Source organism: Gymnoscopelus microlampas (assembly GCF_963454915.1).
Source record: "Gymnoscopelus microlampas genome assembly, chromosome: 2".
In the NCBI taxonomy this organism is placed as follows: Eukaryota; Metazoa; Chordata; class Actinopteri; order Myctophiformes; family Myctophidae; genus Gymnoscopelus; species Gymnoscopelus microlampas.
The window spans coordinates 9,421,752-9,446,538 of NC_139939.1; the positions used below are offsets into that span (position 1 = coordinate 9,421,752).

Below are 24,787 nucleotides of genomic sequence, written 5' to 3' on the forward strand. Positions count from 1 at the left end.
TTGGAAACAGAAGTGCATTATCTCTATCAGACCAAATTGAGGTGAGTTTCTGCAGGTGACTTACTGTAGCTTAACTAATTAGCGGCTTAGCATTAAAGGAATTGATGGAATTTGGGTGTTTAATTTCACTTTTATTTTACTTGGTAAAGCAACAACTAGTCAGGATGAAGCATTGTTGTGTTGTGTGATGTGATGTGAAGTGAATATGTTGTATTGTTGAGCTGTGTTTGATTGTGCTAAGACAGGCTATGCAGGCCTGAGACAGTGGTGTAAAGTAACTAAGTAAATGTACTCAAGTACTGTACAATTTTGAGGAGCTTTTACTTTACTGGAGTATTTTAAATTTTCAATACTTTTACTTCTACTCCACTACATACCAGAGACAAATATTTTACTCCACTACAATAATTTCAAAACTTTGGTTACTAGTTACTTTGTAGATTTGGATTATTATTACAAAACATACCACTTCAGCCCTATAGCCTAGTTAGGCTATTTGAAAATAGCCGATCTACAAACTCACAACGCGTCACATCATAACGCTTTGTGCATAATGAGTACTTTTACTTTTGAGTACTTTTACTCTCTCTTTGGTACTTGTACTTGTAATAGAGTATTTCAAAATTGCTGTATTGGTACTTTTACTCAAGTCAAGATTTTGAGTGCTTATTGCACCACTGGGCCTAGTAAATCACTTCACACATTCATCAGGATCCTGGATGGCTTGGTTCCAGGCTTAAAGGGATATTTCACTTTCAAAAAAACTTTGGGTCATTTTATCGTCTACTCAGGCTTTTGTGAGCCCCCCAGACCGTTTTTAAGTTGCTTGATTCAGTATTTAGATATTTGATATTCATTTTATCAGACACGCCCCTTCCTATACAAACCCATTATAACTTCAAACTCCGTTTTTAACATGTTAGATTCATCAAAAACACCCGTCCTTGGTTCTGCTGACTCACCCTGCCCTCCTAATACACGAGGGGGGCGTGTTTTTTCGATTACTTTTTTCATGTATTTTTAATATTTTTTTGGGAAAATTAAAAAAAAAAAATACAATAAAATAAATATATAAAATAAATGAAAAAGTAATCTAGGGAAAAAAAGTATAGGAAGGGGGCGTGTCTGATAAAATGAATATCAAATATCTAAATACTGAATCAAGCAACTTAAAAACTGTCTGGAGGGCTCACAAAAGCCTGAGTAGACGATAAAATGACCCAACGTTTTTTGAAAGTGAAATATCCCTTTAACATAATTTATAAAAAATGGGGGAAATTAATGGGTTTTTCTATCTGTGACACCACAAAATGGCCGCCACTGCTATGCCCTATAAGTGTATACAGGGTATTTGCACAAGTATAAAGTTACAATTTAATGACTTTTAATACTAAATCGGCCAAATGGTCAAATATTACGTAAGAAAGAGGCAAACATTGTGAAAATAATATGCTGTGACAGGATACAGTATACATTTACTAGGCTGTGAATGTTATGCAGTTATGACAGGATACAGTATACGTATACTAGGCTGTATATGTTATGCAGTTATGACAGGATACAGTATACGTATACTAGGCTGTATGTTGTGACAGGATACAGTATACGTATACTAGGCTGTATATGTTGTGACAGGATACAGTATACGTAGCTCTCGGTTACTTGAATTAATCTTTCTTTATTTCTTTCTTTCAGATACTCAGGCTGGCAGAGGTGTTGGAGGGGACACACCCCCCTCCTCTTCATTCAGTGTTGGTGTGGACTAAGAAGACAGGCCATCAGTGGAGGAGGGGAGCAAGAACTGGGCTTCACTACTACAACTAGGAGGTCTAGATGACTCTCTAATGTAGTCTTTTTCTTTTTATCGTAGATGCCCAGAAGACTGAGGTTCTCACCTACAGTGTAACACCCTCCCAGACTATCCACCTCTAATAAAGTACTGGTGAAGTTAACCAGAGAGATGTAAAGTACTGGTGAAGCCAACCAGATGGACGGAGGATGGAGATGTAAAGTACTGGTGAAGCCAACCAGATGTATGGAGGATGGAGATGGCAGGAGACGCCCGCTGGAAGGCTCATCCGAGGATGCCCTGCCCTAGAGAACGAGATCTGGAGATCTCTCTCTATCCATGGGTTTGTTTGCATGGGGGATTCCTCCGACGACTTGGTCCGCACGGCTGATGAAGACGACTCAAAGTAGGAACCTCTTTAGGACTGTCACGATTATGACGTTTTACTTGACGATGAATTGTCGCTCAAATAATTGCGATGAACTAGGCCGAATTAATTAATTATTGCGTTGTATGCCCAACATTGTAACATTATTAATAAAAATGTGTCTGTCTTCGTAAACAAAAGGTGCACGGGTCAGATATGACAAATAACTTGCATAACTCAATAACTTTATACGTGGAAATAGCAGTCTGCTATTTCCACTATTTTTGAAAATGTTTGAAAACATAGGAACATTTTTCAACATGGAAATGATTATGATGATTAACCGAAAAAGTTTTGCGATTATCTGAAATACTTGCGATCAGGTGATTATGTAATAATTGTGACATACCTAATTTTTCCTTTTCCTTTGCTGGATGATGCTGCTGCTGCTGCAGGTGCAGTTTGTGTGGTATGATGTTTTTGTTGTATGCTGTTCGTGTTTGATGTGCTGATGTGGTTCAAGTTGTACAGTAGCTCTGTTGCTGTCATGTTGGGGCCCGGTGTGGCAGTGAAAGATGTTCAGTGACTGTTGGTTTGTGGCTCTGGGTGGCTCTGTGATAGAGACAATTTGCCTGAAACATTTTTTAGACATAGTCCTCTGTAAATCCGGGCCATTTGAAAAGGTAACTTTTTTCTAGTGGTGCACCTCCTACTGGCTCCAATACAGGTCTCCGCCAGGTCAGGTAGGTTATTGTGGCCTCGATCCTGGTGGCGCTATAATAGGCCAATGTGAAAAAGGTGCCATTTCTTCTTAGGCCTTTCAGTCGGACATTGCATTCACGATTTGTTCCAAAAATTTACTTTGCAAAATTAGACCTGCTGGTGGCGCTATAACAGGCCAATGTTAAAAGGGTGGCATTTTTTCCTCAACATAGTGTGAATGTGCGTGCAAAGTTTGACCGCAATCGGACGCTGCATTCATGATTTGCGGCATTCTGTTCAAAACAAGCCACTACTGCAAACTTTAGATGTGAATCTTAGCCAATCAGGATGGAATATGAAAAATCAAACAGATCCATCTTGATCACATGACTATAGAGATCATGTATACCGATTTGCGTGAAATTTGGATAAAATGGGAAGGAGTAATATAAAAACATGTGTTTTACATAAGTCGGCCTCCTGGTGGCACTATAAAAGGCAGATGTGAAAAATGCACGGCAAAGGTTTTTCCTTGGCCTCTAGGGAGTGCGCATACAAAGTTTTACACAGATCGGTGCAGTTATAGGTAAAGACACGAATCGGCCTGTTACAGCGCCACCATGAGGCTGATTTAAAAATGTTCAAGTGGCATTTCTTCCTCATAGTGGGAATGTGCATGCGAAATTTCACGGATATTGCATGATGTAATGGCTATTTTAGAATGCCAACCTGTTCAGTATCTTCTATGTATCTATCTATAATAGTAGTCACACAGCAGGGTTCTTTAGTCGAGACAACCACTTTTCTCAACTACAGCTGTCAATCTAACAGCTGATCTGGATCTCCCATGCTACATTCACTGTGTCAGCTATGTGTATTTGTGTAACTATGTTTGCGTCTCTCTTATCTTTAGTCCAGACCTTCTATGACCATTTAGGAGAGCATCCTTAACTGTGTATTTGGCTCTCTTATAATTAGTACATACCTTATATGACTATTTAGGATAGTATCATTGGTACAATGTGGGGTATAAAGACTGTGTAACATGGGTGTTTGGGAGGCTTGTGCCCCGATGGGCTGCTGGAGCAGGGCTGGAGCCCTGCTCCTCATTGTTGCTGTATGCTGTCTCTGCTGAAAATCTTCCGAATAAACAACCTTAAAACTTCATCCGAACGGAATATTATTTTTCCATAACAGTTGGCGTTGTCGGCAGGATTCATATTTCATCATCATAAACATAATTATGATTATGGATACTGGATCAAAAGAACTTAAGGGTGAAGGACTTTTTGGGAAGAAGATTTTTTCAAAGCAGCGCTTCCAGACCCAAAAGCAGGACAGTTGCACAGCTTGGAACCTGGCGATTGGATCGTGGTGAAGGACCTGAGACGACAGTACTGGTATCAACCTCGGTGGACGGGGCCTTACCAAGTTCTTCTCATCACTCCGACCGCGGTGAAAGTAGCTGAGAGGGATACCTGGATTCACGCTTCTCATTGCAGCTTCTTCAACAAACTACACGATTGGAACCTCGCAGATAAATCTACTCTGTGATGACATCAAGGGAACAGCTTCAAGCCGCAGAGGAAAGTAGCAGAGCTGCAGCCATGAGATGCAGCACCAACAACATCAACAATGACACCATGCAACAGCGGAGGTGACGAAACCGACACCTGGTCAACCACCAAGAAACTTTGCCACTGCAGGAGGACTAGCCACAGAAAAACATGCTGGATTTGAGAACCACTAGCCGAGTGGAGCTTGCTGTCAGAGCTCGCTGTCAGAGACATAACCAAATGGACCCGTACGTCAAGTGAAGATGGAGGAAAGAGCCATGAAGACTGGAAAATTATATTCGATAACTAATATGTAAAATATTTCTTCGTACTGCCTAATCTCTGGCATATCAACGTCTGGAAGGGTGAAAATCAATTATGGTGTGAGTCCATTCAGAGTCGACATCTGAAAAAAAACTGTACAGGAACTGTACATAGTCCGTGTAGACGGAGAGTCCGAGGTGGGAGTCCTTCCATTTATGAGAAATGGTAAACAACTGTACTTAAATAGTGCATAGAATTGGTAAATGCCCTCAGCCTTGAGAAACAGAGATTTAAGGTACAAACAGAGATAGATTTTACATTATACTAAATTGTATACAAAATTGAGCGAGAAGCTCTCAAAACTCTCAAACCTAAACAAGTAGATCCACTTTGGATATTATGATTAGGTTAACGGCAGAGTCAGTGATGCCTTCTGTGTCAGGCAATTATGCATCAGTTTTAAGTCGCACGTCCTGCTGTCTCCTAATAGTTTTGTCTGATTGATCATACAGTAAATGGTTGAGAAAATATATAGCTTTGTCATTCTAAAAATCTCCTGTCGGTTGTACATGAATATGATTATTCATGTACAAAAACAAAAAATTCTGGAATGTAATGGCTATTTTAGAATGCCAACCTGTTCAGTATCTTCTATGTATCTATCTATAATAGTAGTCACACAGCAGGGTTCTTTAGTCGAGACAACCACTTTTCTCAACTACAGCTGTCAATCTAACAGCTGATCTGGATCTCCCATGCTACATTCACTGTGTCAGCTATGTGTATTTGTGTAACTATGTTTGCGTCTCTCTTATCTTTAGTCCAGACCTTCTATGACCATTTAGGAGAGCATCCTTAACTGTGTATTTGGCTCTCTTATAATTAGTACATACCTTATATGACTATTTAGGATAGTATCATTGGTACAATGTGGGGTATAAAGACTGTGTAACATGGGTGTTTGGGAGGCTTGTGCCCCGATGGGCTGCTGGAGCAGGGCTGGAGCCCTGCTCCTCATTGTTGCTGTATGCTGTCTCTGCTGAAAATCTTCCGAATAAACAACCTTAAAACTTCATCCGAACGGAATATTATTTTTCCATAACAGTTGTGTTCATGATTTGAGGTATTTTGTTCAAAACAGAGCACTCCTGCAAACTTTGGAAGCCATTTTCAGCTAATCAGGATGGAATATGAAAAATCTTGAAAGACCCGTTTCGTTTAATGACTATAGAGATACTGTGTAGCGATTTGCGTGATGTTTGGACAAAATCGGTAGGAGTACTGTCAAAAAAATATTTTGCAAAAAGCGGCCTCCTGGTGGCGCTATAACAGGCCCATGTGAAACATGTGGGGCAGAGGTTTTGAATTGGCATCCAGGGAGTGTGTGTGCACAGTTTCGCTGCGACCAAGACAACAGTGCCGGAGATTAGCTGTACACAGAAAGACAGAATGACACACGGACATATTTGTATAACATTTCTGTTGGATGACAGTATCCTAGGACTTTTATTTTTGATGACATAAACACCACAGTCCCTTCTCGGGTTAAAGGGGGAATTTAGGAAAGTGTTGTGAGATTGCTGCCATCTAAAAATGATCTGAAGGGGGGTGCTGATAGCTGAGTGGTTAAGACGTGTACCACATACTATAGGCTCTGATAACTGACAGCAAGTCCTGGGTTTGGATCTCGGGCCCGGTGGACCTTTGCTGTACGTGCAGCATGTCACTCCCCAAATCCAGGGGTAAAAGTGGGCCGGGCCGGAACGTCGTTCCGGTAAGGAAAAGAAAAGGGGAAGGCAGCTGTCAAAATCCCACCTACACACAAACGCAAGAAGAAAACATAATATACAAAAGTGTTATTAGTTAAGTTTTCTAATGAAGAGCTTTATTGTTCCAGTGTGTTTGTGTCAGCGTAATCTGTGCCGTTTTCGGTGTTTATTTATTCAACAGAGAGAAGTTCTATCACTCGTGCGAGTCACGTCAATGTGCAACAGACTGGACTGGTATCAGTTCACTTTGCAGATCCGCTATAGAGCGGATACGGAAACAGAATTTGTCCGTGCCTATGTGTGTGTGTGTGTGTGTGTGTGCAAATTACCAGATAGAGTAGGCAGCCCGCCTACTCTATCCGGTAATCTACGACAAATTAAATTCCACCAGAGGAAATGAATACCTGCAACTTTTGTTAAAGAATGCAATTAAAAGTACAATATGGGGGGACAGAGAGTGTCCCTGATTTTCATCTCTGACAGTTCCGGCAAGAACTTAAAGCCACTTTCACCCCTGCCCAAATACCTTTCCTGTGTCTCTATACGGTCGATGAGAATAGGCCTACTAACTAAAAGGGAAAAAAACTTGGTATGTTAGCAAACTTGCTGTAGTGTGTTTAGTGGGTGCCAATTTGATCATGCCAATTTCAATACTATGCTTGTTCTGTGGCAATGGCTTTACTGAGGAACTGGAATTTGACTGTCCAGAATTTCTTTAAGATCAACTGTGCCATTAAATACAAATCATCATCAGGGATCACATCGACTGATGGCACCAGTGAAGAGCTTTGAGGCTGGCTGGCTGCCATCAGTCAGATTTACTTTTCACCTGATGATGTGAAGTCAGTGCCTCCAGGCTGTAACTGCAGAAATGTCTGCTACTGCTGAAGCATGTGTGTTACTGCATTAGCTGTTTCTCACCTCAAATGATATATTTTAGTGTAGCCTACTGTTTAAGTTTATAACAAGTAATGCACTCCATAATTAAATCAAATTTGGATGCAAATCAACACTGGAAGCAGCTCTGTTACTGTACTCTGGGGGAGTATAGTAACATACAATAAGTAGAATATGAAGGATCCTGGTGGGTGTAATCGTTAGAATTAGCATACAGTAGATGCTGGAGGTGAGACAGGGGGTCCGTGTTGATTGGTCTTCACCTCTTGTTTCTTCATTAGTGTGTGTCTACACAATACATTACAATACCCACTGGAAGTATGTCATAGACAAATAAAAGCTTAAATCATTTGAAAGAAAGACTGAGGTAGCCTAAACAATGATTCAGCAGATAATGTTCTGCTGTGAGAAAGCGTAGACTTTCTGACATTTGTTTTACTGATATTGTCCTTCTAATCTAATATAAGAGGGGGCTGTTTTTTTTTCAATTACTTAAATAATAATTTAAAAAAATAAAATAGTTAATTTAATGAAAATGGAATTAAATGAATGAAAAAAGTAATTGAAATAACACGGCCCCCTCACACATTTGAGGGACAATATCAGTCACCAGAAAAAGGATGTGTGTTTTCAATGAGTCTAACATGGTTAAAATGGAGTTTATAACAATCTTAAAGAAAATTCGGGGCACTAAAATTCCAATTCCCCAGTAAAGCCGTTACCATAGATCAAGCATTGCAAATATTCTCAGTATCATAATTATGTATAGTAGTATTACTTAGTATTACTGTGTTATAGTTGTCCACAATGGTAGTGAACCCATTTTGATGCAATTGTCTGAACAGCCTGTCCAGCATAAGGGTGCAATTTGAAATCATCCCGACCAACCCATGGTAATAGATTATATTACATGTGGGAGTTAGCTATGTTAAAGTTACAGGATCATAGATAGATAGATTGATTGATTGATTGATTGATTGATTGATTGAATACTTTATTAGTCAGAAATGTAAACAGCGCGTACGTGGTACAGTAAGACATTAAGGATAAAAGGATAACACAAAAAGGTCCTGGGGACTTGTTTCCATTGTGGTCCTATGTATTCAATTCACCAACATAGCATAATACATGTCATCAACATATACAAACATATGTATAATAGAGATTGACAATTAAATTTGCCTCCCTTAAGGTCTCCTGATAGATGTTTTTTTTTTTCCAGGCCAAATTATTCTACTGTAGACAAGTTGGACTTATTGCAGTGAGAACATACAGACAAACCGTAGATTAAAGCAATTATGACTACAGTGTACCTCCAAACAGACAGGGCCTCACAAGCCAACAGCAAGACAGCTGTAGCTAATACTATTAATTAATAACCTAAAAGGTGATAGGGTGATCACCTCATTTGGTAGTGTGCAAGGGCCTGAAGTGCTGTCAATGTGATCATGCCAATTGAAAATGGTCACTTGTAATTACAGTACTTCTTTGGTGATGATGGATTTGAGGAATGGGAATTTTACTGACGAGAATTTTCTTTGAGATTGTTAGGTAGCTCTGCCAATGAATAAACATCATCATCAGGAATCCCAATGACTGATTGGGATATTTTACTGTATACTGTAGTATTTTGTAGGGATGCGCGATTATATCGCATCGAAATCTGCCGATAGTGGCCGTAAAATGCCATATCGGTATTGAACCGATATGGCATAAAATAAACCCGATTATTTTCACCGATATTGAAGACGCAATAAAAATGTGACAGCGAGCAGTCTGTCTACCTGTGTCTGTGTCTTTAAGAGAGTCAGCTGAGGCCCCTCCCTCCCCACTCCACACACGCTGTGCATGTCGTCTCTCAGAGCAGCAGAGCTGCTGTGTGTGTCAGAGAACAGAATGAGAAGTAGTCAAACGGCAAACAAACTCTTTACGTCCACAGTTCATACCCAGAACAGAGGCTTCTTGTACGTCTTAAATAAGATTAGAGAAGTGATACTGCGTAGGATTATTTTCAACACGAATGTGTGCATTGTCTCGTTATTTAACATCAAAGTAACAAGCACTCGTTACTCGACTCGAGTGCAACCAACGGCAGCAATTGAACAAGCAAGCCTGTGTATTTAACCACAAAGAATGAGCACAAATGAACTCTCAGCTGGTAATGTTTCTGTCTTTAACCGTTAACGTCCTGTTAACACATTCTGGAATGTGTTCTGTAGTAGTGTACGAAGCAAGGTGTCCCTCTCCTAAACTCACTGCTGATGTTATAGAATGTTAGATAGTGATAAACTAAAAATTGATTGTATTTATGGTAAGATTTAGCCTGGGACCAGACGAATCTGCGAGTGAAAAAAAAAATTGCACTCTGCGATTTGGGTCTGGCTTTATTGTTTAGAGTAGATGCTAATGAATTTAGGCAACAGACAATATGAATAACACTAATAACAAATTACATTCAATGATCTCAGTTTCATAGGCCACATAACATAACATATGGTTTTGTGTTATACAAAGATTCAATTAAATCTGTGATGGTGTATTATAGCATACAAAAATGATGTAATAGTTAAGTTTGTTACTTAGAATATATAATTAATGTATTTATTCCATAAATATTTTTCATCACAGTAGGGTTAGTGGGGAGGGGGGTTTACCATCAACTTTCACCAGCAAAACCAAAATGTAAAATAAAAAAATTCTCCAATGAGCTCAATATAAATATAATATAATATATCGGTATCGGATCGGTATCGGCCGATATGACCCAGAAAATAATCGGGTATCGGTCATAATTTCATAATCGTGCATCTCTAGTATTTTGGTTTGGATGAAAATCAACACAGAAAGCGGCTCTGCTTACTTCAGAGGGGAGTACAGTAACGTAAGTCAAATCTGAGATTCCTGGTGGGTGTAATCGTTAACATTAGCATAGATGCTGGAGGTTGGGTCGGCCTTGTTGGTCTTGTTGACGGTCGCATAGACAGGAGACATGGTGAGACAGGGGGCCCCTGTTGATTGGTCTTCAACTCTTGTTTCTTCATTCGTATTTGTCTACACAATAGGAGGAAGGAGTATGTCATAGAAAAATAAAAGTTTTAAAAAGTTGAAAGAAAGACTGAGTTCATTTAGACACTTCAGCTCAGAAATAACCAGACCATTAATTATCCATTTACCATTTATTAACCATTATCATATATGCAATGATATTGCATTCAAGTTTGGCGGTGTGACTCTGATCTTGTGATATTAAAGATTCCCTGTGCAAACATGACACAGATCTTCAATCACAAACCCCCCAGAGGAGAGCATACAGTTTTACATAAACATTGAACCTTCAATGCCTAATTAAACTACCACAATCATAGTACAATCCATAGAACCACAGTACGATACACAGAATCATAGAATAATCCATAGAACCACAGTACAATACACAGAATCAAACTATAGCAATATGAACTAAGTGCCACAGGGAGGAGGCCGGGGAGGTGGAGGGAATTTGAAACCTACAGCTGTACAACCTGCAATGACAGCTAAGCATCTAGAATGAACAGAGAGCAGAAGCTGCTTAAATGACCCGCCAGTGTTGCACTGTGGGTATAAGGGCGTGAGTGAGTTGGCTTGTAGCGAATGAGAAAGCAAAGAGGTTGAACATACTGCCTTAAAGAAGTACAACTGTATGAGCGAATGGGGGGGGGGGGGGTCCGGGGAGAGTGAATGAAGTATATAAACATTCTGCCTTCCGTGTCTACATGAACTATCGTTACACTGAATATAAGCAATCATTCAGCAGATGTTGTTGCTGTGAGAAATCGTAGATGGGAATCGGGATGGATTATCTGTACTTCGAAATCTCTGAAAATGAGTAGCACATGAAGTGAATGGCATGTAATGTCATTTCAATTCTGTTTCATCTGTGCAGTCACGCCAATAACTCCTACTGTAAACCAAATTAGTCAAAACCTATAGCTAGCTGCTAAAATGAATGGAAATTTAAAACAAAAATAAAAAATAAAAAATATATTTTAAAATACATTTCCTTTAATACTGTGTCATGATTGATCGAATACCCTCCTGGTCTGAAGAGCAGATGAAAGCAAATAAAGTATTCAATCAATCAAACCAAGACAGAACACAATGAAGACAAAACAACATAAAAAACAATGCACAGTGAAAGCAACACAACAACACACAAGTTACACCAGAACAAAGAACAATCATAATAAAACTGAAACACTCACTTCACCAACATCTTCAGTGATGTTCCCAGCACTGAGGATGGTTACTGGAGAATAGGGAGAAAGTAGTAATCTGGGCTACTGAGGGCTATACTCGTGTGTGTGTGTGTGTGTGTGTGTGTGTGTGTGTGTGTGTGTGTGTGTGTGTGTGTGTGTGTGTGTGTGTGTGTGTGTGTGCGTGTGCGTGTGCGTGTATCACCTACTCACCTTGTGGTTTTTGGTCACTTTTTATGTAGAACATCAGCACTGCCATCACTGTCACTGCTAACATAACAGCCAAGCTGACCAGCAAACCTAGAAGTGATGGACACATTGTTAGACATGACACGCATACGTGCATAATACTGTATGACAAACCAACAGACCTCCTTACAAAAGTTTTGCATCACTTTGTGGCTCAGTAAAGGGAGGCGCATGGTACCATTTTCGGTGATCACCCTCTCACCGCGGGGGTTTGAAAACTACAACATGCCGTCACTGAGCCGTGGTGATAAGCGGCTCACCGCTCACCTCAACACATCTCTCTGTTTTTGACTGGAGAGTAGCTCCAGTCTAATGAAGAGATGTGTAGTAATGATCGGAATGTGGGAGTTAACCTCTCTAGCCTTATAAAGAGGGGCGGGGCGTCAGTGGAAAAGGGGCGGGGTTGGGTAAGAAATTCTCTGTTTGTAGGAAAAAGGGGGTAAACTAAAAAAGGGTCTGGAACGTGTCATCATTTGTTGGCCGTCCACCGATTGGTTGTGATATTGCCCTGACAACCAACAACAACCAATCAAACCTATGACTGTCCCTTCGGGCTATAGCATCTAGCTCCATGCTAGTAGCCCCTCCCCCGCGACAATCTGTGTGTGTGTGTGTGTGTGTGTGTGTGTGTGTGTGTGTGTGTGTGTGTGTGTGTGTGTGTGTGTGTGTGTGTGTGTGTGTGTGTGTGTGTCCGCAAGGCAACAGCGCGAGCATTGTCACTCCTCCCTCTCTGTCCCTCTCGTGTCTGTCTCTCCCCCTCTCTCCCTCCCCCTCTCTTTCTCTCTCTCTCTCCCCCTCCCTCCCTCCCTCCCTCCCTCTCGCTCTCTCTCTCTCTCTCTCTCTCTCTCTCTCTCTCTCTCTCTCTCTCTCTCTCTCTCTCTCTCTCTCTCTCTCTCTCTCTCTCTCTCTCTCCCTCTCTGTCTGGGACGCTCCGTGCTCACTTTTTGTCTGTGTGTGTGTGTGTGTGTGTGTGTGTGTGTGTGTGTGTGTGTGTGTGTGTGTGTGTGTGTGGCGCGCGCGCGCGTGCGTGAGCCCTGCCGGCAGCCACGCTGCTAGTAGTAGTCACGTGACAACAACACACACACATGTTGCACACACACATTAAGCCTGCACCTTTTCTTCACGGCGCTTGTGACTCAAAATGAGGAGTTTTTGTTTGTGTGTTACACACTGGATTGGAACTATTTTTGCAATATTCTTCTTCACAGTTGACCTCAAAGAAAGGTAGGCCATAATCTTTTTTTATTGTTGTTGCTGGCTGGGGTGAGGATCATGATGCTGCTGTCTTGACTTCTTGTGGTTGTGTGTGTGTGTGTGTGTGTGTGTGTGTGTGTGTGTGTGTGTGTGTGTGTGTGTGTGTGTGTGTGTGTGTGTGTGTGTGTGTGCGCGCGCGCGTGTGTATGCGCGTGTATTGTGTTTGCCAGAGATGTCGTATATGTATGGTTCCTCATCCGTTTATTCCGTGTTGTTCAATACAAAGCATTTTAATCCGATCGACGGCCATTTCCTCATACAGTTACAATGTATCAGAGTGCAATACACCTCCCAACCGCTAGGGTCGCTTAGTTGAATGCATGGAGAAAATTCGGAGAAAGGGGCCACTGATCGAATTAGAATGCTTTTCATTGAACAATACGGGTGACACGGGTACTTCTGATGGCCCATATATAATTGTAACATCCATGGCCATGTGGTAAGCACTTTATATTTGGAACTTGAACGTTTATGTAGATGTACGGGTTGTAATGGAGAAAGTGCAAAAACCAGGTTGACGTTCAGCCATGACGCTGATGACGGACGATGCGATCGTGTTTCCACAGTGTGTTTCTTTTTTTCTGTATAGTTATTGTTTTGACAAGGTGTCACCTGAACTACTACAGTACTAGGCTAATGTTAACCTTGCTAGTTATAGTGTTATGTGCACACTACAGTAGGTCTATGTACATTATGTGAAGGCCTGTTATGTGCGCAATAGGCCTACCTTTTATTATTTGACAACTTCAGTTACTAGTTCCTTTGTAGATTTCGATTATTATTACAAAACTTACATTAACCACTTCACCTTCATATACATTTTGTCCATTTGAAAATAGCTGATCTACAAGCTCACAGATCTTGTAGATCTGCTATTTTCAAAAGATGTCATACATTTGACAACTTTTGCAATGGCATATTCTGCATAATGAATAGCCTACTTTCTAGTTTTGGTACTTTAAGTACATTTAGATACCAATGTTTTTGTACTTTTACTCAAGTACATTTTTAATTCCGGACATTTACTTCTAACATAGTATTTCTGCGTTTTCTACATTGCAGGATTGATACTTTTACTAAAGTAAAAAATGTGAATGCTTTTTCCACTGACTGTATGTCCATGTCCAACCATAAGGTTAGTGCCAGGGACCAGCATAACATTTGTGGTCTAAAAATGTTTGCAAAAACATTCCACGTTTTTCACATTTTGTCAAAAGTTTTTGTAAATAGCAGATCTACAAGCCCACAACGCGTCACATACTCTCACATTGGATAATATGTTATTCAATTTATTAATTCAGATCCAAACTATGGTAAGTACGTAGCTACAAAATACTACATTTCACCATAGCAGATCCAAACTATGCCATCAAAATGTATTGAAAGTATTAAACGTAAAAATGCTATATGTCACAATAGCAGATCCAAACTATGCTAAGTAGGTAGCTAAGCTACCGATCGTCCATACTGCCAGTAATTACATGTTTACCATAAATAAATAAACTTCCTCTATTGTATACATGACGAAAATGTGCTAATATATGTAGGGCTAAATCACCTGTTGTCGTGGGTTCCTTTTGTGGACCTGTAATGTTCATATAATCATCATAACAATAACTTGATATAACATGCTACTTGTGGCCACAATTAATTTTGTAAGAACAAATAAAACATTATCAACCTGTAAATTCATGTTACTTGAATGCTGTGATTGGTAAGCTAGGAAGACATAATAGTCTACTATGTGGTCATTAGCCTAAATGACTATCTAGGCCAGTGATTCTGGCTCTTTAATTTATAGGACCCCCGTTTGATATGTACCAGGGCACAGGCCCCAACATTTTCAGCCACAGAGAGAGAGAGAGAGAGAGAGAGAGAGAGAGAGAGAGAGAGAGAGAGAGAGAGAGAGAGAGAGAGAGAGAGAGAGAGAGAGAGAGAGAGAGAGAGAGAGAGAGAGAGAGAGAGAGAGAGAGAGAGAGAGAGAGAGAGAGAGAGAGAGAGAGAGAAGAGAGAGAGAGAGAGAGAGAGAGAGAGAGAGAGAACTTTGTGTGCAGCTCATTCACACCTCGCGGTTAATTCGCTCATGCGTTAATGTGTCAATAACGCGCTAACTTTGACAGCACTACTTCTGTGTCTTTCCTCCAGGATCCTTCTCAGATCATGAACACAGAAGCCACGTCCTAGCTCTCCAGTCAAAATGACATCTATTGTATGTCATTCCTCCTTGTTACTAACCAAATTCACTGGACTATGAGCGCCTAATATCCAAACCACCGTTTCCGTGGTCACACAAGACGTTTTTTTTTTTTGAAAGAAATATTATTATTTTTTTCTTTTGACTCAGGAGATATAATTTTTCGAAGATCTAGACTCCTATCCACTTCCTGGTTAACTTCTTACTTTAAAATGCTGTATCTCGGCTCATGTGTACTTTATTTTTGGCGAAACATGCTATTTTCAACTTGCTGCAATTATGGAATTAATACCGTTAACGGATATTGTACAAAATCCACCCCCTCTCAAGTTGAGAGTGGGTGGATTTGAGTTCACAAACTGATCATGTCACTTAGTGGTGGGCGGGGCCCAATCTGAGCTTAGTTTGGATCAGCTGGGGTGGGCCTATATAAACTCAGGTAGAACCAGCAGACAAACATTTTGTCTGTCTGGAGATTCACTGCAAGAAATCACAGCTATGTGAGCACTTCCGATGCATTATAAGTAAGTTTGTTTTCTGTTATTAGACTTATGTTCCTTGGTTTAATTTGTTTGATAGACACTTACGCTGATCTGTTTATGCTTTCTGTTTGTTTAAGTTACTGATTGTTTCTGTCTTTCACTTCTATTTAGTTAAATCATCATCACCACCATATCATCATCATCATCACATGTGTTGTACCAACTGGCAATAAAACCACTTTCAACCTTCATTCCTGGTCTGGTCCACATGCTTTAATCGGCATACTGGTGTCGGGGTATAATTTAGCCATGCAGTGAACTCTAGCTAAAGACATTTTACATGGTCCTACGAACCGGCCACCCCGCCACCAGATATGGACCAGACTTGCCAGAAGGACAACGATGAGGCACCCCGCAAAGGAGGGAGGCAGAAGATAGCACCAATATACCTGGGGGACTACGAACACTACCAAGCCACCGCCTGCCCTCCTACCTCAACACACGACAAGTCCATCTCACCCATGAGCGCGAGCGCTGCGTATGGGAGCGGTGTGTTCGAACTAGAGTCAGTCTCAATCCATCAGTCCCCAGCGCCCCCTCTACAGTCCCAACCCACGTCCCACTCATCGCCTGCCCAGAGCCAGCAGGCGCTACCACCCGGCCCTCCTCCCCAGTTGGTGTTAACACCTGGGCCTCCTCCCCAGCCGGCACCATCACCTGGCCCTCTTCCCCAGTCGGTGTCAACACCTGGCCTTCCTTCCCAGCCGGCGCTACCACCCGGGCCTCCCCTCCAGTCGACGCCATCACCCGGCCCTCACCCGCAGCCGACACCACCACCTGGGCCTCATCCTCAGTCGGCGCCACCACCTGGACCCCCTCTCCAGCCGATGCTACCACTTGGCCCCCCCCCCCAGCAGGCGCCACCACCAGCACCGCAGCCCCCTATGCACCCAGTGCCGTACACTCAAGTGCACCCTGCACCGCACACTGAGGCACACCCTGCGCCACCCCCAGCGCCCCACGCTCAGATGCACCTCGCACCGGACTCAACGCCCCATGCTCAGATGCACTATGCGCTGCTCCAAGCGTCGGATGCCCGGGCCCACCCACCCCCTCAGCAGCAGCCATGGGCCCCAGCACCTACTCCAGCGCCCGCTGCCTGTGCTCACCCAGCTCCCCCTCAGCCACAGCCGTGGCCCCCAGCACCCCCCCCAGCGCCCCCTGCCTGTGCTCACCCAGCCCTTCAGCCACAGCCATGGCCCCCAGCACCTCCCCCAGAGCCCCCTACCTGGGCCCACCCAGCCCCGCCACAGCCGTGGCCCCCAGCACCTACTCCAGCGCCCCCTGCCTGGGCCCACCCAGTCCCTCCTCAGCCACAGCCGTGGCCCACAGCACCTACCCCAGCGCCCCCTGCCTGGGCCCACCCAGCCCCTCCTCAGTCACAGCCGCGGCCCCCAGCACCGACCCCCGCGCCCCCCGCCTGGGCCCACCCGGCCCCTCCTCAGCCACAGTCGTGGCCCCCAGCACCTACTCCAGCGCCCCCCGCCTGGGCCCACCCAGCCCCTCCTCAGCCACAGTCGTGGCCCCCAGCACCTACTCCAGCGCCCCCCGCCTGGGCCCACCCAGCCCACCCTCAGCCACAGTCGTGGCCCCCAGCACCTACTCCAGCGCCCCCCGCCTGGGCCCACCCAGCCCACCCTCAGCCACAGTCGTGGCCCCCAGCATCTAACCCAGCGCCCCCTCCCTGGGCCCACCCAGCCCCTCCTCAGCCACAGTCGTGGCCTGCAGCACCTCCTCCAGCGCCCCCTGCCTGTGCCCACCCCGCCCCTCCTCAGCCGCAGCCGTGGCCCCCCGCACCACCCCAGCAGCCCCCAGTGAGCACCCCCTACCAGGTACCCCCCACTCCCTTTCCACCACAGCAGTGGACTTATTCAGTACCTCTCCCCACGCAATGGCCCCCCACCCCAATGCATAACCCACAAATGTACGCAGGCCTACAATTCGGGCACAAGTCCTCTAGGGTCGAGGGACCCACATTCCCGAACCTTAATAAAGAAGACCCTCACGAATACACAATGCTTAAGATGGCCCTGTCAAACCTACTGTCCCCCTGGGAAACTGAAACATACAAGTATCATATCCTGCTAGATCACCTCAAACTACCCTCAGCACTCCATATAGCGTTGGCCTATGCTCATGACCCCCAGCCTTATACCAAGGCCCTAGCCGCTCTCGACCAACAGTACGGCCAGCCTCACCACCTGGCCTTGAGAGAAATTACAGCTATAACTAGTCTCCCAAAGGTTCAACCCGGTGATTCCAAAGCCTTCCACGCCTTTGCAGTTAGGGTCCAGTCCTTGGTAGGAATGCTGCAGGCCATGGGCCAGAGCGAGGGCGCCGCCGAGCTCGCCTGTTCATCCCACGTGCAGCACCTTCTGAGTAAGCTCCCAGCCGACTTTGTAGCTAACTTCATTCGCCACACCCGTTCAACTCGGCCAGGAGCCCATTACACACTGGTTGACTTTGCCGTGTGGCTCCAATGTGAGGCAGAATGTCAGTCAGTAGCCGTTCAAGTCCAGAATCTGACTACTGATGCCCCTGTGCCACCCGGGAGATCAGCGCCGAGGCCTGCCCCTTTTACAGCAACCATATTGCACGGTACCAGCCCTGACACCCCCCCATTACCCTCTACAAGTAAACAGAGAAAACCTAGAGCATGCCAGTACTGCAACTCCCCTGACCATTCGATAATCAATTGTAAAGAGTTTAAGGAGCTGAAGACGGAAGACGCAATCATATGGATAAAACAGGAAAGGAGGTGCTGGAGATGTGCAGGACCTCACATGGCTAAGAGCTGTAACCTGAGAACACCATGCCCCCTGTGTAACGGGAAACATTTAGGTACCCTGCACCATGTTAATAACAGGGGGACAGAATCCAAGGTCCTATACGTAAATCCTCAGCCCAGCTCCCCCCAAGTCCTTCTAAAGGTGGTTAAGGTGACATTACGTAATCAACATCACACCTTGGATACTTACGCTATCCTTGACGACGGTTCCCAGCGTACAATGCTCCTACCAGCAGCACGTAAGCAACTTAGGCTCCAAGGAGACTTTGAACGGCTGCTCGTACGTACCATCAGACAACAAACTGAGGCATTGGATGGGGCTTCAGTTAGTTTTGAGATCTCACCTTTCTTTAATCCCCAGAAGACGTTCCCAATTACGAACGCATTCACCTCAGCCAAGTTGTCACTGGTGGAGCAGAGCTACCCAGTAGATAAACTCAAAACACGCTACCGCCATCTACAGGGCCTTCCTCTCCACCCCTTTTCCAATGTGCAGCCCCTTCTCCTGATCGGAGCAGACAATTCTCACCTAATAACCCCAACCAAGAAAGTCTGCCTAGGGCCACCAGGGACACCCATAGCCCTCCATACCCAGCTAGGCTGGACCCTCCAAGGGCGAACTTTCTTCCAGGAGCATTCAGATGCGGCCCAAGCCCTCTTTACCTCAACTGGGGCCCCCTACGCAGAACTCAGTCGCCATGTCGAAAAATTATGGCAGTTGGATGTTCTCCCCTTTAAGAACGAGAAACTAATTACAAGATCAAAACAGGACAAAGAGGCCATGGATTTGCTGGAAACCAAAACCATCAGAGCGGAAGTTGATGGGCTTAAACGCTATGCAACACCCCTTATCCGTACCCCCAATGCTCCGAAGCTGCAATCCCCCCCAGACTCTGTCATGCCCCTCCTGCGCCAGACCGAACGTCGCCTTGCCCGAAAACCAGAATTGGCCCAAATCTACTGTCAAGAAATAGATAAGCTGGTACAGGCGGGCTATGTAAAGAAACTGACCACTGAGCAAATCTCTAAATCCCTAGAATCCTGGTACATCCCCCACCACATTGTGGAGCATAACGGTAAACACCGCATAGTCTTTAACTGCTCATTCCCCTATCAAGGCCAAGTTCTGAACGAACAACTCCTCCCCGGCCCAGTGTTGGGTCCTTCAATGCTGGGTGTATTGCTCCGCTTCCGACAGCACAAAGTGGCCATCAGCGGTGATATTAAGTCAATGTTCCATCAGATTAGACTTTTACCTGAAGATAGACCACTTTTAAGATTCCTGTGGCGTGACCTCAGAAGAGAGAGCCCCCCCGACGTATACGAGTGGCAAGTCCTACCTTTTGGTACAACATGCAGCCCATGCTGCGCAATCCACGCTGTTCAGAGACATGCTCAATCCCACCAAGAGCCTAACAATGACATCGCAGCTACCGTCCTGGAATCTTTCTATGTAGACAATTGCCTACATTCACTCCCTTGCCCCCTAGAAGCCAAAGAACTGATCACGAAGCTGCGAGAGGTGCTGTGCACTGGAGGCTTTGACCTCAGGCAGTGGGCCAGCAATACTCAATCTGTTGTGGACCACCTACCCCCAGAGGCTCGGGCCGACAGTACCGAGTGTTGGCTGAGCCAGGACCGAACCGACCCTACAGAGGGCACTCTCGGCTTAAGCTGGCACTTTATCTCAGACACTTTAAGCTACAAGCATAGACCAGTGCTGTATGACACTTTGACAATGAGGAACGTATACAAAGTACTTGCCACACAGTACGATCCCCTTGGATTTATATCACCTTTCACCGCTCGAGCCAAAGTCCTCCTCCAACAGCTCTGGATGAAAAGGAGAGAATGGGACGACCCGATATCCCCTGGAGAAATTCAGCAAGCATGGGTTGAGTGGGAGAACGAGCTCCATAACCTGGCCAATCTACACTACCCGAGATGGTATGAATTTAACGCCCCTTATCCTGTGAAGTCAAGACAACTGCATATCTTCTGTGATGCCTCGGAAAGGGCGTACGGTTCTGTAGCCTATCTGAGGATGGAGGACGAGAAAGGGGGGGTTCATGTTTCATTCGTTATGGCCAGATCTCGAGTAGCTCCCAAACAACAGATCACCATTCCTCGCCTTGAACTGTCCGCGGCCCTCACTGGAGCTCAGATGGCTCAGCTCCTCCAGAGAGAGCTAACAATCTCTATTGACAAAACAGTGCTTTGGTCAGATTCCACTGTAGTCCTGACCTGGCTACAGTCAGTGTCATGCAGATACAAAGTCTTTGTTGCCAATCGCATCACTGAGATCCTAGAGCTCACCTCCCCCGACCAGTGGCACTATGTTGATTCAGGTAACAATCCTGCTGACGATATTACTCGGGGCAAACGACTCGATGAGCTGACCGGACCCAACCGATGGAACAGAGGTCCAGCATTTCTAGCTTTATCTTCAGATCAATGGCCTGCCTTACCACCTCACACCCCCGATCCAATCCCTGATTTACGCAAACCTCTGTTTTGTGCTCTCACCCAGAGTAACATACCACCTGACCTCCCTGACCCTGGTCAATTTACCACCTGGCCAGAGCTTGTAGAGGCCACCTACCAACACTTGCAAGATGCCGCTAAATACCCCCCCTCTGGTTCCTTAGCACTCAATCGAGTCGATGCTGAAGCTCTCATTCTTTCACAAGCTCAAGCAGTAAGCTTTCCAGATGACCTTAAGGCACTTAAGTCGGGTAAAGACCCCCCAACCCATAGTCGCCTCATTTCCCTTTCTCCACAGTTTGAGCCCAAGCTTAACCTTATCAGAGTTGGAGGCAGACTTCGGTTGGCAGCAGAGCTAGAACCAGGAGCAATGCATCCTATTGTGCTTGACCCTAAACATGCAGTCACCCAGCTGATAATAAAGGACTATGACACTCGCCTCTTACATCCTGGCCCAGAGAGGGTGTTTGCTGAGCTTAGGCGTTCATACTGGATCCTCCGCGGACGTCAGGCCATTAAGCAGCATCAGTGGAACTGTGTGGAATGCAGGAAGTGGAGGGCGAAACCTACTGTACCCAAGATGGCCGATCTACCCTCTTCCAGGGTCCGTTTAACACAGCCCCCGTTCTGGTCCACAGGGATGGACTGTTTTGGCCCACTACTCATAAAGGTTGGCCGCAAAACTGATAAAAGATGGGGGATCCTATTCAAGTGCCTTACCACTCACTGCCTTCACATCGAAATCCTAACCAGCCTCGATACTGACAGTTTCTTGATGTCCCTGCGCCGTTTCACATCACGCAGAGGTCAACCTTTCGAAATTCTGTCCGACTGTGGAACGAACTTCAGAGGAGGAGCAAGGGAACTTAGCAATGCCTTTGCTGCAATGAGCCCAGCATTGAAGGATCAACTGGGTAAGAGAAAAATTCTATTCAAGTTCAACCCTCCAAATGCCCCCCACTTCGGAGGTGTGTGGGAAAGAGAGGTGAGGTCAATCAAGACAGCACTGCGATCGACACTGGGAGCCCAAACCGTTACAGAGGAGGTGCTTAACACTGTTTTAATAGAAATAGAAGGAATCCTCAACTCAAAACCCCTTGGTTACGCTTCATCGGATCTGGCTGACCCTGACCCCGTGACCCCAAACCTTCTCCTCATGGGGCGGCGGGACGCCTCCCTTCCTCAGGCAGTGTACAACGACACCGAGCTCATTGGCCGCCGCAAGTGGAAGCACAGCCAGATCTTAGCTGACCACTTCTGGTCACGTTTTATCAGAGATTACCTACCAAACCTTCAAACCCGCCAGAAATGGCATAAAGACACAGCCAACCTGGAGGCATTCACAGTCGTTATGGTGGTGGACCCACAGTTGCCCAGAGGACTGTGGCCAATTGGAAGGGTGACTCGCCTCATGCCAAGCGACGACGGGCGCGTTCGTACAGCAGAAGTGGAGATCAAGGGCAAGACCTACATTAGACCTGTGGCCAGACTAGTGGCCCTTCCGGCAATGGCCGACCCTGAATCCCCTTGCAGGCAAAATAGTCATTCTTGAACACTGTTTGTTTCTTTTATTTGTTATTATTGTCATTCCTTTTGCGGAAGTTAGTAATGATCAAATAAATTGTATTTGATGGGGCGGCTGTACAAAATCCACCCCCTCTCAAGTTGAGAGTGGGTGGATTTGAGTTCACAAACTGATCATGTCACTTAGTGGTGGGCGGGGCCCAATCTGAGCTTAGTTTGGATCAGCTGGGGTGGGCCTATATAAACTCAGGTAGAACCAGCAGACAAACATTTTGTCTGTCTGGAGATTCACTGCAAGAAATCACAGCTATGTGAGCACTTCCGATGCATTATAAGTAAGTTTGTTTTCTGTTATTAGACTTATGTTCCTTGGTTTAATTTGTTTGATAGACACTTACGCTGATCTGTTTATGCTTTCTGTTTGTTTAAGTTACTGATTGTTTCTGTCTTTCACTTCTATTTAGTTAAATCATCATCACCACCATATCATCATCATCATCACATGTGTTGTACCAACTGGCAATAAAACCACTTTCAACCTTCATTCCTGGTCTGGTCCACATGCTTTAATCGGCATACTGGTGTCGGGGTATAATTTAGCCATGCAGTGAACTCTAGCTAAAGACATTTTACAGATATTTTTTTTTTTTGCATGCTTGGTTGAGTAGTGATGAGTGGCTGATTGACAACCAGCTGGTGTGAGTGGTGACTGAGTGGTTGGCTACTAGATGGACCCTGCTGGTGATTGGCTCCTGTGACTATGACAGGCTGTGGTCTATAAAGCTGGCTGTTTCCAGTTCCACTGAGATCTTCGTCCTGACCAGCCTCCGACCACACCAGTTCTGTGTCGGATTTTAAACTGGTGTTGACTCGCTGCGTGTGGGGACTGGAAAGGAGGGAGTCAATATTTATATGTTGCACCTGGCTAGCCAGAGTCGTAATAATACAGTGATACAGTAGCATAATATATCAAATGTACAAATTGACTAAAGGCCAATACATGCTCATTCCAACGTCGGGGGTTCAGTCAGGCTTTCCAAACAATTTGGTCTTTAAGGAACAGATTCCACGGCCAGGCCATCAGGCTGCTGAACAGACACTGAGCCCTGCAACATCTTTGTACATTAATCACCCATATATTTTTTCACATTTTGTTTATTTAACAATTTAACTTATTTCAGAATTATGGCAACAATAGGCAGACGCTCATATAGGGCGGTAGAATTTGAAGTGTAATCTTCATTATGAACACAATCTATATTTAAAGGACACATTTATATCTGAGGGCACAAGGGCAGGATCTCAAGCCCCCTTGGGTTCTATCTGAACACATGCCTGCTGATTGGTGTAGTAGTTTGATGAAATAGCTAAAGACAGACACACAACACAATATACACAACATAAACTCCACCCTGCGTTCGGCCTGGTGGAGGTAAAGGATCAAACAGAAATAAAGGGGGAAAAGACAATAAGGCATACCAGTCCCTAACGAGGAGGAGGAGGAGGAAGAGGATTCGTGAATCGTTGTTGTGGATACGATGGAGATCATTGTAGAAACATCAGGATGTTGAAATGTAGACGCGGTAGTGGTCGTCTTAACTGTTGTAATGGGAGTCGTCGTCTTAACTGTTGTAACAGGAGCTGGAAGCATGTTTGAGAAGAAGAGGAATATATGTTAGTCATGTATTTATGTTTAATGATTTCTAGAATATTGTTTATAACAATAATGTAGTCCTTTCAGGATTATGGAGAATAAAATTCAGAACGCAGTCAATAGCTTAAATCACAATGTAAACATGATGTACAGTTCATTATGAAAGCACAGTAGTTACAGACTTACCATCTTTAACATTAAGATACACTTCTATAAATTCATCATTCACAACTGCTCTCTCCAGTCCACATTTGTATGTTCCAGAGTCTGTCTTCTTAAGTTCAGTGATTGACACAATTAAGTCTTCTCCTGAGTTATTCAAAGTTATTCTCTCACTTCTTGTAGTTTTTCCAGATTCTGCCTTGGCAATGATGTCTTCTTTCTGGCATGGATCTTTACAGAGGTACTTTGTATTACTCTCAGTGGAGGTCCAGACATCCCAGTTTGAGCAGGTGAAATTCACTTCACCCCCAACATGACCAGTTATGCTGAGAGTTGTTGTCTCCACAATAATCCACACTA

At 44.5% G+C, this 24,787-nt stretch overlaps 1 protein-coding gene and 1 long non-coding RNA gene across 2 annotated transcripts in view; one reads left to right on the top strand and one right to left on the bottom strand.

The window, feature by feature from the left end:
* Positions 1 to 24,787, top strand: part of LOC311059509 (uncharacterized protein) — a 564,856-nt gene that overhangs the window by 18,151 nt on the left and 521,918 nt on the right. The window lies entirely within an intron of this gene.
* On the bottom strand, positions 11,790 to 24,741 carry LOC311059580. The gene is made up of 3 exons (XR_014602177.1): positions 24,452 to 24,741; positions 24,091 to 24,252; positions 11,790 to 11,876 (listed from the first exon to the last, which is right to left on the bottom strand). It is a non-coding gene; the product is annotated as an uncharacterized lncRNA (long non-coding RNA).